Genomic DNA, 18269 nt, shown 5'->3' with positions numbered 1-18269 from the left:
CCATCATGTGCTTGTCCGTACAGACAACACTTCGGTGGTCTCTTATTTAAATCGACAGGGGGGTCTGTGCTCACGTCCACTCTGCAAACTGGCGCACCAGATCCTCTTGTGGTCCCTGGGTAAAATACTCTCCCTGAGGGCAGTGTATATCCCAGGGTACCAGAATATAGGAGCAGACACCCTGTCGAGGCAGGTGCTGAGGCCATGGGAATGGAGACTCCACCCCGAGGCGGTGGAGCTCATTTGGGAATTTTACGGCCAAGCAGAAGTGGATCTGTTTGCGTCTCAGCTTACGACGCACTGTCCACTTTGGTTCTCCCTCACGCAACCAGCCCCCTTGGGGTTGGACGCTATGGTACAGACGTGGCCGAGGCTACGTCTGTACGCATTTCCCCCTGTTGCTCTGCTCCCAGGAGTTCTGGAGAGAGTCCGCCAGGACGGAGTAAGTCTATTATTAGTAGCTCCACGCTGGCCGAGTCGAATTTGGTTTGCGGACCTAATTCATCTCCTCAGCGGCCCTCTTTTCGAGGTACCCGTCAGGAGAGACCTTCTGTCTCAGGCAGGGGGCACAACATTTTACCCCCGACCGGAGATTTGGAACCTATGGGTTTGGCCTCTGAGGGGGCCCAACTTTTAGAGAGTGGTCTCTCGACTGAGGTCGGTGAGACCATTCTTAGCTCCAGAGCTCCAGCCACGAGGAAATTATATACACTTAAGTGGAAAGTTTTCACGTCTTGGTGTCACCAGCATCAGCGAGATCCAGTTAACTGTTCAGTCAACACAGTACTTGAGTTTCTCCAGTATCGTTTTACATCAGGTTCATGTCCTTCTACCTTAAAGGTTTACGTGGCGGCCATTGCGGCTTTCCATGCCCCTGTGGGTAGGACATTCTTGGGTCGAGACCCCCTGATTATTCGTTTCCTTCGTGGCACCTTGAGGCTGAGGCCTGTGGTTATTGTACTGCAGGCATTCTGTCCTCCTCCGTTTACATCTTCGGACCAGGAAAAACTTGTGTCCACAGGGCTGCCCCGTGGAGAAGATCTAATCAGTAAGTGGATAGCTGAGGCTATTTCTCTTGCATATGAGTCCTCTGGCCAGCCGTGCCCTTCGGTGGTCAGAGCTCACTCTACTCGAAGTATGGCGGCCTCTAAAGCCCTCGTATCAGGAGTTTCCCTTCAGGTGGTTTCTGATGCGGCAGGTTGGTCCTCGCCGCTAACTTTTGTGAGGTTTTATAGCCTGTACCTGGAAGCAGCCCCAGGATCCCAGGTGCTTTTTACTGATTTGCTGACAGTTCTTATCAACTGGCATTTTGTAATTATGGCGTATTGGGTATTATCGTTCCCAAAGCGTCATCGACGCATCGCGAGTTCCCTCGTAAGGGAATGTCTCAGGTTACGACTGTAACCCTAGTTCCCTGAGAAGGGAACGAGACGATGCGTCGCCCTGCCATACTTCCTGCATCCCTGCGATCGTCTTTGCTTCGGCTCTAAAAGCTAACGCGAGTAACGCACCGGATGTGCTTATATCCTTTCCTGGTCATGACGTCACCCGCCCTTGGCGTTCATTCATTCCATTGGACTAGTTGACATACGTGCTTCAGGGGCGTTCACGCAAAGGCGTTCCCAAAGCGTCATCGACGCATCGTCTCGTTCCCTTCTCAGGGAACTAGGGTTACAGTCGTAACCTGAGACGTTCTCCACAGGATGCTGAATCGGCTCAAATGGTGAGGATGGTATATTACATCTGTTTAAACAAGTTACGCACATATTTGCAGACGGTATATGATATTAGTTTTATTGATATTTACTTTGTTATCATTAGACAAGACAGTTAAAAGTGACAGGGAACTGTTGAGGAGCTCAAATGTTTCTGCCGCGGCTCTGATATGCGGACCGTTTAAATGACACTGTGTTGCACACCGGTTTATTATTGTAGTTACATGATGGCACATAACAACAAAATGAACCATGACTGGTCGTTTACAAGTCTCAGTCGCTTCACATGCAAGCAGGCGATTTTCAGCACCCTCAAGAAAAATGTCCAAACGGGAAATTTTATTGACCAATGCGAAAATTAAAAAAGTCAGAATATCGGCTGCTTTATCGGCCTATGCGATATATCTGTCAACCACTAGTGAAGTGCACAGGGTTCAACAGATGTGACACTGACTACCTATTGTTAGACTTAGTTACACCTAATGCATGCTAAACAATGTCTCAGATGTTTGAAATTAATCAGATGAACTTTTCTGAGACCCAGTTGATGCATTAATGAAACATAAATAACTGTCCTGAGCTATGAAAGAGCAATCAAATTTGAAAAGTCTTTAAAAAGCTCAGAGATAGATATACGTGATATGTTACACTGACTAGCAACATAAATATCCTTAATGTTTCTTTTGCATATTTCTGAAAATAAGAGATTGTGGAGGGGTGGTCAGGTGGATCGTTTCTTTGCAGAGGAACATTTCTGGATCATGAGGCTTGACAGCAGTTTCTGGTGATGCTTGAAAAGTGTTGTTTGGTTTTTGGAGCTATGTGCCACTCTTGTGATGTGATGTGGGCGGCAGTTGAGCTGGCAGTTGAGCTGGCAGCCGAGCCAAACTTTGGGAAGGTGGAGGAGGATAGGTGGAAAAAAGATGGATTTTGTGAGCTTTAGTGTGCGTATGCCACACATATGAATATTTCTAGCGCACACATGCAAAGCTAGACTGTTTCATATGGTGAGTCAGAGGAGTCCATTATAGACCTACACAAAAAACCCATAATTACTCACAGAGGGTTGAGAATGTCCATTAGGACATTACTATTTGTATCACGCAGACAAAAGGAAGCTGCACATTTTAGAGCTAAAACAGCAGGATGCAAGAAACCTGCAACTTTGCAGAAATCAAGTTAAAGTGGTCAGTGAAAAGACCTTACAAGTATTACAGCCTCCCTTCATTCTAAATGGCAATATAGCCATCTTAATGTGCAGTTACCTCTATCCTTGTTAAAACGCAGGTAAAGCACAGCAACTTAACGATAAACAGCTCATCTTAAACATTTAATTAACAGAAAACAGTAATAATGTCTCTGCAGGTCTCAGAGCTCTAATATCTGGTGAAGTTTTTCGAATTATGTAATTTTGTCTTGGGTGAATAGAAGCTTTGTATGTGACACAATGTATGTGATTTAGGGTTGTGCCGACAGATGATGATCTCGGGGATCGACATGGTCAGAGTGATCTCCAATAGCTGATGCCTTTGACGATGTCAAGATGATATTTGGCTCGTTTTCCCATTAATGTATTAAACTATTATTATTATTAGGCTATTATTGTTATCAAATTAATATTACAAATAATTTGCCCGTAGACACACAGACATGCACTTGAAGAAACACACTTTATTATATACGTTTTTTAAATAAATTAATTTAATTTTCAATGCAAAATCACTAAAGCAAGAATATTCAATGATCCCTCAGCCCAGGGGTTGCCGTGTGTGTGTGTGTGTGTGTGTGTGTGTGTGTGTGTGTGAGCGTGTATTTATCACTTTGTGGGGACCAAATGTCCCCATAAGGATAGTAAAACCTGAAATTTTTGACCTTGTGGGGACATTTTGTCGGTCCCCATGAGGAAAACAGCTTATAAATCATACTAAATTATGTTTTTTGAAAATGTAAAAATGCAGAATGTTTTCTGTGAGGGTTAGGTTTAGGGGTAGGGTTAGGTTTAGGGGATAGAATATAAAGTTTGTACAGTATAAAAACCATTATGTCTATGGAAAGTCCCCATAAAACATGGAAACACAACACGTGTGTGTGTGTGTGTGTGTGTGTGTGTGTGTGTATATATATATATATATATATATATATATATATATATATATATATATCGTGAAGGAGGGAACAAAAATAATTTATTCACACACGATGTATTTTCTTGGCCAACAAAATACCCAGCCAGTAGAGAATGAACAAGTAGGTTGTTTGCCAAAGAGATTCTGCCCTTCACAACTGTTGTAAAGCCATCTTTCAACAACACACATTTTAATTGCACTTAATTTTTGTCCAGTTTCATTTGAATTGTTAGTTAAAATAAATAAAAAAATAAAGTTCAAAGTTTGAAATAAGGGTGTCTTGCTTTATTGACTTAACCCTAACCCTGCTTAACTACTAAAATTACCCCGTAGTAACACCTAGCGTCCAAACAGTTGTAAAACTGGTGTTCATCGGTTTGAACGTGAACACCGCACCCCCCCTATCGTCACAGGCTGATGATAGGACGATCTGATGGAGAAGATTGCCCATCCCTAATGCGATTTCAGCTTATACCATCCTTGTGAAGACACTTGGTCCCCATCACACTAACAAATGTTCCAGTTCTCTGACATCGACCCCAGCCATGTTCCTGACAAGCACCATCTCTCTTTAGACATTTTTGAACCAATTCATATTTGTATACTTCCTATTGCGTTACCGAGAGCGTGTTGCATCAGCAGCCTAAGAGACATGTGTTCTTCTGGTCCAATGGAAACCTGGAAGTAATCAATACATAATCAATGACGAGCACAATTCAGAGGTTGCAATTTCCCTCCAAGATTACATTTTTACTCCACTAGCAGTTAGGTTTAGCGTTGGGGTTTGGGTTAAGGTGAAAAATTCACACATGTATTTACGGAATGTGCCACACTTCTTTCCAGGACGCACTCTGTTCTATTTACCCAGCCAAGTGTGGGCCATGACACAAAGCAGTTGAAAAATCCTTACCCAGTTACCTTTCTGCTAGATGGCACAGCATGGATTTCATTGCACTCGCTCCAGTGCTCTGTGCATCAAACCTCACTTCTCTCCCTTCCTTTCTCATCCCTCCCAACTGGTTCACACTTCTCCAACCAAACCTCCACTGCAGCCAGAGCAAAGCTATGGCTCCACACCCTGCCTGTTCCCCATAGTAAGACACACGGAGCCTTTCTGGGCACGCTATGCAGACATTTGGTGCTAGAGTTGCTTCTGAATTGTTTGGACTCCCTGTTTTTCCTTTTTGACAGATGCGGAGTGTAGTATTGTCTGAGCTGTGACAAGGAGACACATCACATAGTCTTCGTTGTGTGTCAAAGTGACGCATCAGCATGAAACCACCAAGGTGAGAAGTTCTAGTTATGTTACAAGCGAGGGAGAGCAAGGGAGGATGTTTTGGCCAGTGCCGTTGCACTTTCTTTCATCATGCAGAAATTACAAAAAGTGGCATAAACGCATGCCTTGTATTGCAATGAATGTCATTCACTTTGGACTTTGATCTTGGTCTCCTCGCCTATATATCCCTGTTTAAATCCGGAGCTTAATCAAGCATGTAATCATCAATTACTTCCACTTAACAAGAGCTGACTTCCATTTGCCACCGACAACATAGCCCTGCTACATGTTTATTGCACATTAAAAACAAATGCATGCATAATGCAATCAAGGAATAGCACTGCAGAGTTGCAACCAAGAGAAGAAATTACATATTCACTTGTGCACTCAACCTCAGTGACAAATCATTATGTACATCTTCACAAGTTCGATGACGTGTTTGTGTCATTTCTGTGAAATACTTGCAGATGCACCAGTCTCTGTGCTCTGGGTGTGACATTTCCTTGAGCTTGAATACATGTGCATATGATATATGTTCATTACCTTCAAAACATATTCACCTCTTTGATTAGATATTTTTCTGCTGTGTTTTAAATACAAGGTTTATAATCATCCATTAAAGGTGCAATATATTTTATTAACATTTAAGATCAAAGGTTGGGGATTGAGCAGCTACAAATGGGATGAAGTTGTTAGAAAGATTTTTAGGTATTTATCTATCCATCCATCCATCTCTCTCTTCTCTCTCTGTCTCACTGTCTGTCTGTCTGGCTCTCTCTCGCTCACTTGTTTGCTCTCTATCTATCTGTCTGTCTGTTTCATTCTTACATTGTGTTTGCATGAATAAAACATGCACTTGTAGACAGTTGACTGTACAAAGTGAGTAGACTACAAAGAAACAGCTCGACCAAAATCATTATCTCAGCAGAGAGGTGCATCTCTCAGAAGTAATGAGTCTGGAGAGTAGGAAGGGGCTAATGGTGTGTAATCGTTTGGTCAAACAAAGGGTCAGAAGCAGAGAAAGTGAAAGAGAACAAAGAAAAAGGACGCATTTGCTTGAGTCTAAGAAAGAAAGAAAGAAATTCTGAAAGAAAAAGCATCAAGATAAATGCTATGATTTGGATCAATAATACAAAATCAATGAGATGAGAGACAGAGAGAAAGAGAGAGGAAAAAACACTGGCAACACATTAACTGGCAGAGATTGGATGCTACAGACAATGAACATGAAACTACCGACCAGCTTCACATCTAACAACCTTTCAACGGCAACAATGAAAATCATGTCTTTATGTAGGTATTGGTGGCAGATATCTGACTAAATAATGACTCTACCTCATCTAAACAACATTACAGTAGCCTACCATTTAACACTGTAAATACGAATTGGAGTTTCACTTCGTTGATTCACCATAAGATTTAATCTTGCTTTTTAGCACAACAATTTTATAGTCACACTTCCAGAGAACATTTTAAATTTTGTATCACTTTCCCAGGAACCAAACCATTGAAATACCAAAAGTAATTGGCCCCAGTTTTAGGTTGCTACAAGCTAATGTTACGCAGGAGTTTCTTACACTAAAAGAAGGATTTTCAATCAAGGTTCAGCCATGTACAGCAGATGCCACAGGGGGGCAATTAAATCAGCCACTGCAGAATGTGGACACAGGTGAGTTTTGATGATGGGACTCTTAGTTTTGTGTCTCATTTAAAGATTATGTTCACACAGACGCTCAAATTGTTTTTTCATGGGGAAAAAGCAATAATCATAGCAAGGACAATGTTTTGATCTGAAGGGAGAACTAACAATGTAATTATATTAAAATTAAATATAAAAAGGATAACGGAACACAATTAAAAGCCTGCATGAAAGGAAATAAATAGTTCACTGGTGTTGCATCAAACAATTAACAGCACTTTATTGAATTGTATGTTGCTTATCGGACCAATACCAATTAACGTCTCTAAAGTAAATGCTGCTTCGTTTTTATGATCAAAACAAGTGTTATCTATAAATAAAGACTACAGGAAATATATGAACATGCAAATTGCGAACTGATGTATTTCAGTGTATGCTGTGCTTTGGACTGCGGGTGATTAGCATAAGAACATTTACTACTGTCCCAGCATTGTATTAGCGTTTGGTTCATGCCAATTTTACATTTTAAATAGTAACTTGTGAAATTACATATTTATTTGGGCTCTGAAATATGAAGGAATAGGCTGGATGCTAATGTGAATTTAGCTTTTTCTAGTGGCAGAATAACTGGGGCTTAAGGAATGTACTGTAATATCAAGGGCAAATTTATAATACGAATGTATAACTCCGCTCTCTTACAAGATGCTATGGGGGATACAAGATAATTAACCTGCAGGATACATTACTGCTGCCGCGGGATGCATTGACATGATGGCAAACAGTTAATGCTGATGCACATGTCTGGTATACTGGAAACAAAATGTTCATTATGTTGGCTTGACAAAACCAAATCAAAGCGTCGAAGTGAAATTCAAAAAATCCAACAGTCTCATGACAATTTGTAATAATACATGTGAGATGGCAAAATCAGATACTGTATCTTGCATACAAGGTATGACTTTTATTTCTATAGAGACCAAAGATAAACAAATAGAATTTTAAATCATTACAATACAGACATTTAATTGTAGCTAGCCTGATTAAAAAAATTAAATGTGTGAACACAAACATTATTTTCCCATTAAAATCATGGTTAAGTTTAGGGTTTGGGTAAGGCGTTATACTTTATGGTTGGGTTTAGGTTTGGGTCAGAGGCAATGCTAGACTTAAGAAAAATTGTAACAGTTTGTTGGTTTGTTTTATTTTTGTAAACAAATTTTGTAGCCAACTAATGCATTTTCATATGATTTTGTCTGTACTATTATTATAATAACTTGTCATGAGACTAGGATGTAAAAACCCAAGAACAAAAATGTATCCTCCTGGAGCTTTCAAGCTACATCCACCAAACTCAGCACAGACCTTCAGCCTGTTCCAAGTGTGCAATATCTTTACTAGCCAATCTGACTCATGTTTTTCCAATACTGTAGCTCATTATTAAAATGGCTAAAATTGCTTAGACTTCATGAAACATTTCTGACTGTAATTCCTTCTATCCGTTAATTCATCTGTCTGTCCGTCCATCCATCCATCTACACTCAAAAAAAAGTTGCTGTCTGCTTGTTCAGTTTACATAATTAAAATGAGATAAAGCAACACAATTCTTGAACGTTGTGTCCCAACTTGATTTTATTGCATTCCATTAATTTATATTTTTTAAATTGAAGTTCCTAATCCATTTCTTAATTCTTAATCCAGGGTTCCTCAATAGGCGGCCCATGGGCCACATCCGGCCCGCAAGAGACAAATGTTTGGCTTGTTCACACCAACTCCATGATGATTTCGCGAGACACACTTCTGATGAAACGTCGTCTCATAGAGTCCGAAAAAAAATAAAAATAAAAATAAATTTCACCCCTGTACAGTAGGCGGTGCTGTTGCTGTTCTATAAACATTTATACCAGTCTCCTGCCCTGCTCAGTTGTCAGTGGTAGATATTAATATATTGAATGCTGTTAAAGCATTTTTTTACCTAATTTGGCATAACTGTCTCATTATGTTCTTTCTACGGTGTTGATGCATTCTAAGAAGTATATAATCTGTGTTTTTATACAAGTGGGATGAGTAAGAGCACTGTTGCATAAATATACATCCCATTTATTCATTCATATAATTAATTGATTAATGCCTGGAGAATATAACACAATGTACTTTGAAACAACTACATGTGGAATAGTGCACTTTAAGAAAAACAGTGTACAGAAAAAATATGATGCATAGCCTAATATTAAAAAATTATATTTAAGAAAACATTGTCTCATGGCATTTTCTTTATTGAAATTATTGAACTGCTTTGTTATATTATCCTTAAGAATAATAACAATATTAATGCTAAAATATATTCCTAATTGTTTGAATATATAAAACAGGCTACTAATACTGAGAAAAAGAACTAAGAAAAAATCTGAACATTTATGCATGACTCTTAATAATTAAAACAACCATAGTAATAATAACAACATTAATAATAGCAGCAGCAGAAACAATTTGTCATAACTTTGAGCAGTAACTCTTGACTTTGTGTTGTTGACAGAATTTGGCCCTTGGTGAAAACTAAATGGGGAACCCTGCCTTAATCCATTTGAGTTGGGACTACATGAATACGTTTTGTGGTGTTAGTGTAGCATTCATGAAACTAAGCAGTAAATTTGAGGTAAAACTACTATAGTACATTTATTTGACCTAATCCAACTAAATTATGTCGGCTCAACAAAACTGACTTAATCTAAAATAAAGACATTAAACTTCTTGTAAAAACTTTCAGAATTTCAATTAAGGGTAATGACATATTGTGGGTGCATCCATTCATCCATCCCTTAATGCTTTGTAGATCTTAATGTAGTCAAATTGCATAAGGCAGTTGTAACCAGGGTTTTAAACTTTTAATCTACATTCACTAAACTTGGCACACACCTTTAGTTTTTCTGAGTGTGCTATATATTTTCTAACCAATCTGACTCAGTTGTTTTCCAATTGCTGATGATAAAAATTTCCCAAATCCCTTAGACTTCATTGAACATTTCTAACTGTTATTGTTTGCCTCAATCCATCCATCCATCCATCCATCCATCCATCCATCCATCCATCCAATCACATTCTTACAAAGACATCCTGGGTGTCATTGCTCAATCTCTTCACCACGCAATCCAACAAAGAAACAAGAAAATGTGTTGGTATACGTTTTGTGCATCAGAATGAGTATGCGAATAAGTGAAAGAACAAGGGAGAGAACTGAAAGTAAGATAAGAGAAGTAGAGTCGTCTGGTGTCCAGGGGCTGTGCTTAAGTCCCCTGCAGTCCATCACTAGGGTAATGAAAGTGGAAAAGTTATTAACCTCGCTTTGCTGCGGGGCCACTGGGTCTCTATTTAGCCCATGCACAACCCTTTTCAATTACCTCTCTCTACAGCGAAGGATGACGAGAAAACTCCCAAAATCCACTTTGTTGCTTATAAACTACTCTGGGAAATGGACTCAAGACAACAAATGCAGAATCACATAAGCTTGGGCTGGGAAACCATTGTTTATGAGTAACCCTCAGGGCATCACTCGCTCATCGGCTCACAGCTGCTCTCATTTAAACTTCGAACAAGTGTAAATAACGGACGTTTGGCTCAGACGGGGTTAGGGCTGCTGGGGAGAGAGGCTGCATTTGGGAAGCAAGGAGTAATGGATGGGGAGTAAAGTCGTTCTACAAAACAGGTGCCATTTCTGTCCCACACTATATATGTGTAAACAATTTCCTTGTTATCCTATGTTATCTTCATACTGTATATATATATATATATATATATATATATATATATATGGCACTACCCCTCTTCTTTTCATGACTAAGTTAGCAAATCCTCATACTTTGAAGAAAATTAAACATATTGAAATAAAAGCTATACTTTTGTCTTCATTATCTCTCCATACCATATTGTTTTTAATATTAGTTGACATAATATTGTTAGAAAGACTTGAATTTGTGTCCCAAGGTTATGCATCAACCCTGTTACCAACTATTCCATAAATCAAAGACTTTTTTGAAAATATCCTTTCAGAAAGTAAAATCCTAAAGGACAAGTAAATCTACTTTTATTATCAATTTATCATGTTTTGTTATTTTTGTCAATAGAGAATGTCTAAAATATCAACCCTGTTATCATGATTTTATGCAGTAAACAACTGATGAAGTGGATTATGTACCAACATAAAATTATCTTTCTATGAAGATACTTGTAGTTCCATAACATTAAGCACAAGGCTTGTAATGTTAAATGAATCTGTAAGACTCTCAACCCAGTTACCTGTCCTAAGGCATAAATATGCCCTGACATAATGAACCAGTTAATCTTGAGATGAACAATGCCATTTATTACCACCTAAACACATAATTATTATTAAGTAAATTATTTTAAAAAAATCACCTTATCAAACTGGATAAGACATATCTTGAATGACCCAGCAGAATTTTCTTTGCATTTGAGTGTGTATTGTGTGGGTGTGTGTGTTTATTTATTTATTACATTTTTTAAATGGATCCCCTTTTCTCCCAATTTGGAATGCCCAATTCCCACTACTCAGTAGGTCCTTGTGGTGGCATAGTTACTCACCTCAATCCAGGTGGCGGAGGACAAGTCTCAGTTGCCTCTGCTTCTGTGCATCTTATCACGTGGCTCATTGTGCATAACACCACAGAGACACATAGCATGGGAGGCTCATGCTTACCACATGCCCCATTGAGAGCAAGAACCCCTAATCAAGACCATGAGGAGGTTACCCCATGTGACTCTACCCTCCCTAGCAACCGGGCCAATTTGGTTGCTTAGGAGACCTGGCTGGAGTCACTCAACACGCCCTGGATTCGAACTCACGACTCCAGGGGTGGTAGTCAGTGTATTTACTCGCTGAGCTTCCCAGACCCTCTGTGTGCGTTTATTTATTTATTTATTAATTAGAAGCCAGACTTGTTTATGACCAAAAGCACCAATCAGCTAATTCATTAACATGACACCAGTCAAACACTCTGTGTTGTTGTTAAATGCTATTTGTCATCCAGTGTAGGCAATGGCCCAAAGCCAGGATGTCTGTTGTTTATTTCATTATGTTTTATGCTTGTTTTTGGAGTAATTGGATTTGTAGGAGCCCCAAGCCTTATACACACACACACACATTTAGTAGTATACAGAGACAGAGAGTGGTGCCTCATGTGGAGGTCTTTGGGGAGCCTGGTGTTTGCTGGCGTCATGGCCACTGGCATCAGGCTGAGACTTTAAAAGTGTGTGTCTGTATATACAGTTGGTGTGTGAGTTCTTGGAAATGTTGGGGGTGGTTAACTTGAGTCATCAGGTCAAATAATAGCTCGGTTCAGCCAACATCTCAATAAACATGCATTCTAAATGAAGATGTGAACATATATGGGTAAACTCCTCACATAATAACAATTAAGATTTTCTTAAAATACTAATTATAGAGGTCAGGTACTGAATATTGGAAAAGGATGAATTATTGATCATAAACTTCTTTAACCAGTTTTTCTCAGAGGAAGATTTCTTCACTCAGATGTTGCTCTTTTATAGGACAACAGTCTCATTGGATATTTTAGTTATGTATGTTTTATTGAAATATTTAAACTGTCTCCAATGTTTCTACTAAATTACCTTTGTATAAGTAAAATAATACTCAAATGAGACAATTGTTGACATGTAGTATGAGTATAAAGTTATACACAACATGTGGATAGCATTGTGCTGCTTTTTGGGAGAATTCAATGAGAAATGAGGGAGTACATATTGAAATGTCTTGACTTTTGATGGCTGATTTTGCTATTTTTGCAAATCTGAGCACTATATGTGACATGGTTGAGATCTCGTAACCCTTTAAAAAAAGCAAATGGCTGGAAAACACTAAAATAAACAGAAAACAAGAGATAATTCCATAAACTTCCAGAAATGTCAGTATCTCGTCTCACTACTGTGTTGAAACTCACAGCTCTCCATTTTGTGATGTGCCTGCTGCCATTTTACAACACTGAGGTGAACAGACTATGTGGGTTATAAAAGGATATCTTTCAGAGAACAGGAAGGAGGACACAGAAAGTGACGGAGTGAGGGAGAAATGACGGAAGGCAGACAGAAGCGGGGAAAGGAAAGGGAAGGGAGAGGGCAGGACCCTTGGGGCTAAAGAAAAAAAAAAATCTCACTTAAAAAGATCAGAAGTGACAAGGTGAAGCAGAGCATGATGGGATACCACTCTGTCTGTGTTATATTTTTGAAGAGCAGCTTATATAGCCAAAGTCAATGCTATGGAGATAGCAACAAACACATACAGCATAAATCCACAATTAATCCAAATAACATAAACATACAGGTCATGTTTCTACTTTAAAATAGGCAAAATAACCTGTTAAAACAAGCTGTGGACCAATTTGAGTTATCAGAACAGTAATCAAGATTAAAATAAATGTTTCTCACCAACACCTATCATATTGCTTCTGAAGAAATGGATTTAACCACTGAGGCTTAAAGATTACTTTTACAGTATGTTGCCTTTATGTGCCTTTTGGACCTTCTGGGATCTAATCACCATTCACTTGCATTGTGAGGACAAACACAGCTGAGATATTCTTAAAAAATCTTTGTTTGTGTTGTACATAGAAAGAAAGTCATACACATCTGGGGTGAGTAAATGATGAGAGATTTTTCATTTTTGGGTAATCTATTCCTTTATGGTAAATATGGAAGTTTACCACTTTTGCTATGATCGCAAACCCGTTGGAGACTTTAAGATGAAAGGACAACAAGCTTCTGTGTTTGTGTGTGTATTAGGATTTACTGGTGCTTACACCAATTTGATAAATGTGATGTGTGTACAAGAACTACTCTGTAAGCGCTAAACAGTTCATAATGACATACAAGGGCAGAGGGCTGATTAAACAACGGCAACAATATGATTACATTTGGTTGCTGTTCTGTCTGGGTGTGTGTGTGTGTGTGTGTGTGTGTGTGTGTGTGTGTGTGTGTGTGTGTGTGAGCGTGTATTTATCACTTTGTGGGGACCAAATGTCCCCATAAGGATAGTAAAACCTGAAATTTTTGACCTTGTGGGGACATTTTGTCGGTCCCCATGAGGAAAACAGCTTATAAATCATACTAAATTATGTTTTTTGAAAATGTAAAAATGCAGAAAGTTTTCTGTGAGGGTTAGGTTTAGGGGTAGGGTTAGATTTAGGGGATAGAATATAAAGTTTGTACAGTATAAAAACCATTATGTCTATGGAAAGTCCCCATAAAACATGGAAACACAACGTGTGTGTGTGTGTCTGTGTGTGTGTGTGTGTGTGTGTGTGTGTGTGTGTGAAAAGGGAAGAGGAGGGAGTTGGGGGTAGGTGGGTAAGAAGACGAGTAGGAGCAAGGCTGCGAGAGAGAGAAAGGGAGAGATCCAGTGCTGCGTGTCAGAGCCGTGGATGTGTAGGCCTACAGGATCTTACAGGCACTGTAAATCACAGATGAGAAGGGCAGAGAGAGAGAGAGAGAGAGAGAGAGAGAGAGAGAGAGAGAGAGAGAGAGAGAGAGAGAGAGAGAGAGAGAGAGAGAGAGAGAAGTGATTGGTATTCCCACTTTTACTTCTCATTTTATTCTTTATGGATGGATTTCAGAAGTGATGCAATGTGCGTTAGTAGATTGCTTCTGGATCAAGGGCTCAGTCTCTCTCTCTCTCTCGCTGCACTACTCACCTGTGATTTACAGTGCCTGTAAGATCCTGTACACCGCTGTACTTGAAAAGGAAAGAATGGGATCGACTAAACACTCAGTGCAAAGGACACCTGACCCTCCCATTCCACAGCACTGTCCCGTCTACTTCAGTGGTACTCAACTGATGCTTTCAGAACCCAGATTTATATTAGACATCAAGTGGCAGCCCAACAGGACCAAAATTGATCATTCATGATTTTATAGTTAATTACTAGGGCTTTCAATCAATTACAATTATTAAACAAATTATGTCATAGTATGCGGATTGAACAAATCACATTTAATTATATATATCAATATTTGCTAATAAAGATAGTTTAATCAAAATCAAGATCATGGGCGACTGGGACTAAAAAGTGGCACTGGACTTTCTGGCCCAGATTGGCCAACCAAACCCATCCCACAACACACCACTCCATAACACACTGGCTCATTGATTTTATTTTCTGCCTCAATTTCCAATTTTTGTGTATATATATATATATATATATAAAAAATATTCTAATAACTGCTAGTCTTGACAATGAACCCCACAGGGAAACAAATTGCCATAACTTCAAAATATAATAAACCACTGTAAATGTGATGAGAGGATTTTTTAGAGAAAGCACTAAAATAAGCACTTTATAGCTCAGACAAACAACATGTCTGAAAACTTTTTTCCCAACAAACAGATGTTATGTTAAAATGTACATGAAAGTACAAGGGAAAGTGTGAATTTTACAAGACAGTAACTTTATCTCCTTTCAACGTTTTTCTAGAAGTGCAAATAAACTATTGTCTTAGTTAATATGAGGTTGTGGAAGCAAGCATAATAATATATTATATATGTACTGAATATATAAGATACAATAGTTAGATGAAGAAAGTGTCACACAGCAGGCCACTGATGACAATGCTTAACATTTTGTGTCAAGTTGCATTTCAGCTCACTGTGGTGTGAATAAATTATGCAAATGACTATGTAATGCTCAGAGCTTTAATGTTTGCACATTTTATGCAATGTTTGCTGCTGTTACTGTAATTGTTGTAATTTGCAGTTCTTTATCATTTTGTGATTATTCAGAGCTCATCTTATACTTAATATGTTGTCTTTGGTTGTCACCATTTTTGTGATTTGTATGTCAAATAATGAGTTCCAGGCAAGGAGATAATGCGAATATATAAAAATGCGATACGATGTATAAGCAATTTCAAAACAAAAAGTAATTTTAGTTTTTCAAAATAAAAGCAAGTGTGTTGGCCTTACTTAACAATATTTTTTTAATATTTACTCTGTAATGGGGTCTGCACAGGTATGTTGGAGCCCAAGGCGGTTGCCTTTATTGCGTGCAGGACAGGCCGGTACTTGCACATCAATGGGCTGGCCCACCAGGAAAATGTCCAGTGCTCCCGACTGCCAGTCCGTCCCTGATCAAGATAATTATACATAATAATTAAAATAATTATTCAACTAATATATATATATATATATATATATATATATATATATATATATATATATATATATATATATACTGTATACTATTTGAATAATTATATGAAATATTATATATTATTTAAATGGATTATATTTAATATTAATATATTTAAAAGATTTCAATTATATTTAAACATTATTTTATTTTTATTGAAGAAAACTTCCTGTATCTATTCTTGTTGGCATCAACAATGCCCTTATACAAAGAAGTGGTTTTAGGAGTCAATATATTGTTTATTTTTCCCTCATAAATTAGTCTACAGTTGACAACAATTGAATTTGCAGTTGATTTCACCAAACTGTCTCGTTCTCACAGGATGCATTTTTACATTCCATCTGCACTATTTATAATTTTATTGTCGGTCTATGTTCAAAGGTGTCAGATGGATGCTTTTGGAGCATCTCACAGTTTTTGGTGTCATAAATGCAGCCTTTTGAAGATGTCATGTTAAATTAGTTGAAAATCACGTATCAAGATCCCTGCATTTTTCTGTGCTTAACATTATTTTCCCCTGCTTTTTGAAAACCCTATGTTCTCCTTCTGTCACTCACTCGACGTTGTGTTGAATGAAGTCACACAAGGGGTCTTCCTGGAATGCCAAACGTACCTCTGAACCTGAGAAAAGGCCAATATCAAGTTGGCAGACAGAATTTGCATGCCCTGCCCCGAACATATGGGTATAAAGGGAATCGGGGCAGCGAGGGCCAGTCAGAATTTTTCTTCGGAGCCGAACGGTTGTGCAACAGCAAGCTGAGTTCACCACTGTTTCATTCACCTCTACTGGCGATAAGCACTGCAGTTGGATCTATGGCTCGTTTCCAGCTGGCGTTCACTCTCTCTACATGCTGTGCAGTCTACGCCCCTGGGCGCTTCGACAGCGCTTTCATTGCCTGAAAGAGTGTTTCTTCTCCTAAAAAGAGTTTATTTCCTCTAAAAGAGTTTGAGTTCCCACTCATAAAATAGCAATACACAGCAGGCGTTGAACGTCCTTTTCAGGACGCGTCTTTTTAAAGATGTCTTTCCGCCTCTGTGTAGTTCCTGTAGGTTTATTTCCCTCCACTTCTGACGGTCATAAAAGCTGCCTCGCGTGCCTGGGCTGCAATCACACGAAGGCAGCATTTTATGAAAGGTTCATGTTCTCAGTGTGAGAACATAGCCATGGCAACATTGTGGTCGTGGCTTTCTTTTCTCAAGAGAGAAAGCCACTTCAGCCGCCCCCCACGTCGTTCCTTCTTCCCACAGAATTGAGGATGACCCGGCTGGCGATGAAGGCGATTTGGGGATAACGACGGGCTCGGTTTCGCCGGGTACATACCCACGAACCACCCGCCCGCCGGCACGCTTGCTTGCTTCCGTCCGAGCTCGGGATGAGTGTGGCTTGCCTTGCGGCCAGCCTGCATTTTCCCTTGAGCCCCCGGAATTGGATGACGACATCGGCGCTGCATCGGAGAGTGCCACAGCGGCGTCTGATGCTGATGACTCGTCTGGGCTGCCACCTTTGGGTCTGCTCGCCCAGTCTGAGGCTGACGCACAGATGTCCGCTATCCTTTCCCGGTCCGCCGTGAGCGCGAGGCTGGACTGGAAACATCCGTACCCCCCTGACAGCTACTCGATTGGTTCCTCGGGTCAGGGCGCCGCTCAAAGCCACGCCCCCCCGGTTCCGTTCTTTCTGGAAGTGCATGACGAGCTGACGCGGTCGTGGAGGGCACCTTTACTGCCCGGAACCGACCCCTACACTCGTCCGCTCTCACTACCCTGGATGCAGGGGAGGCCCACAGGTCCACAGATGTCCCCCAGGTGGACAGAGTGGTTGCGATCCACTTGTGTCCCGAGGATGCCGCCACCTGGCAGGACTGCCCGGTACTCCCCTCCAGAGCCTGTAGAATGATGTCATAACTGACCTCGAAAGTCTACAGCGCCACCGGACCTCTAGCGCCTCCACCCTGCATGCCATGGCTCTCCTGCAAGTTCACCAAGCCAAGGCAGTCAAAGATCTGCACCTGGGTAGTTCCGACCCCAACGTGCTGAAGGAACGGCGCTCTGCCACCGACCTCGCTGTCAGAGCCACGAAGGTCACAGCGCAGGCACTCGGGCGGCGATGGCATGTTCTCTGGCTGAACATGGTCGAGACGTTAACAAGGCACGCTTTCTCAACGCCCCCGTCTCCCAGCTTAGCCTCTTCGGTGACACCATAGACAACTTCGCCCAGCAGTTTTCACGGTGAAGAAGCAGATGGCACATCTTGCCGAGGCACCGCCAAACCAGTGCGCCCCGCCTGCTCGCCGAGGGCATCCC

The 18269-nt window shown here is 40.2% G+C and overlaps 1 protein-coding gene across 3 annotated transcripts in view; it reads right to left on the bottom strand.

Annotated features, from left to right (window-relative positions):
• The window catches only part of LOC127639027 (synaptotagmin-1-like), a 287031-nt gene that overhangs the window by 61898 nt on the left and 206864 nt on the right, over positions 1-18269 (bottom strand). The gene's annotated exons all lie outside the window — the stretch shown is intronic.

This window comes from Xyrauchen texanus, chromosome 47 (genome assembly GCF_025860055.1).
Source record: "Xyrauchen texanus isolate HMW12.3.18 chromosome 47, RBS_HiC_50CHRs, whole genome shotgun sequence".
In the NCBI taxonomy this organism is placed as follows: Eukaryota; Metazoa; Chordata; class Actinopteri; order Cypriniformes; family Catostomidae; genus Xyrauchen; species Xyrauchen texanus.
Note: the sequence above shows the minus strand (reverse complement) of the source record. Positions and strands in the feature narration are given on the sequence as shown.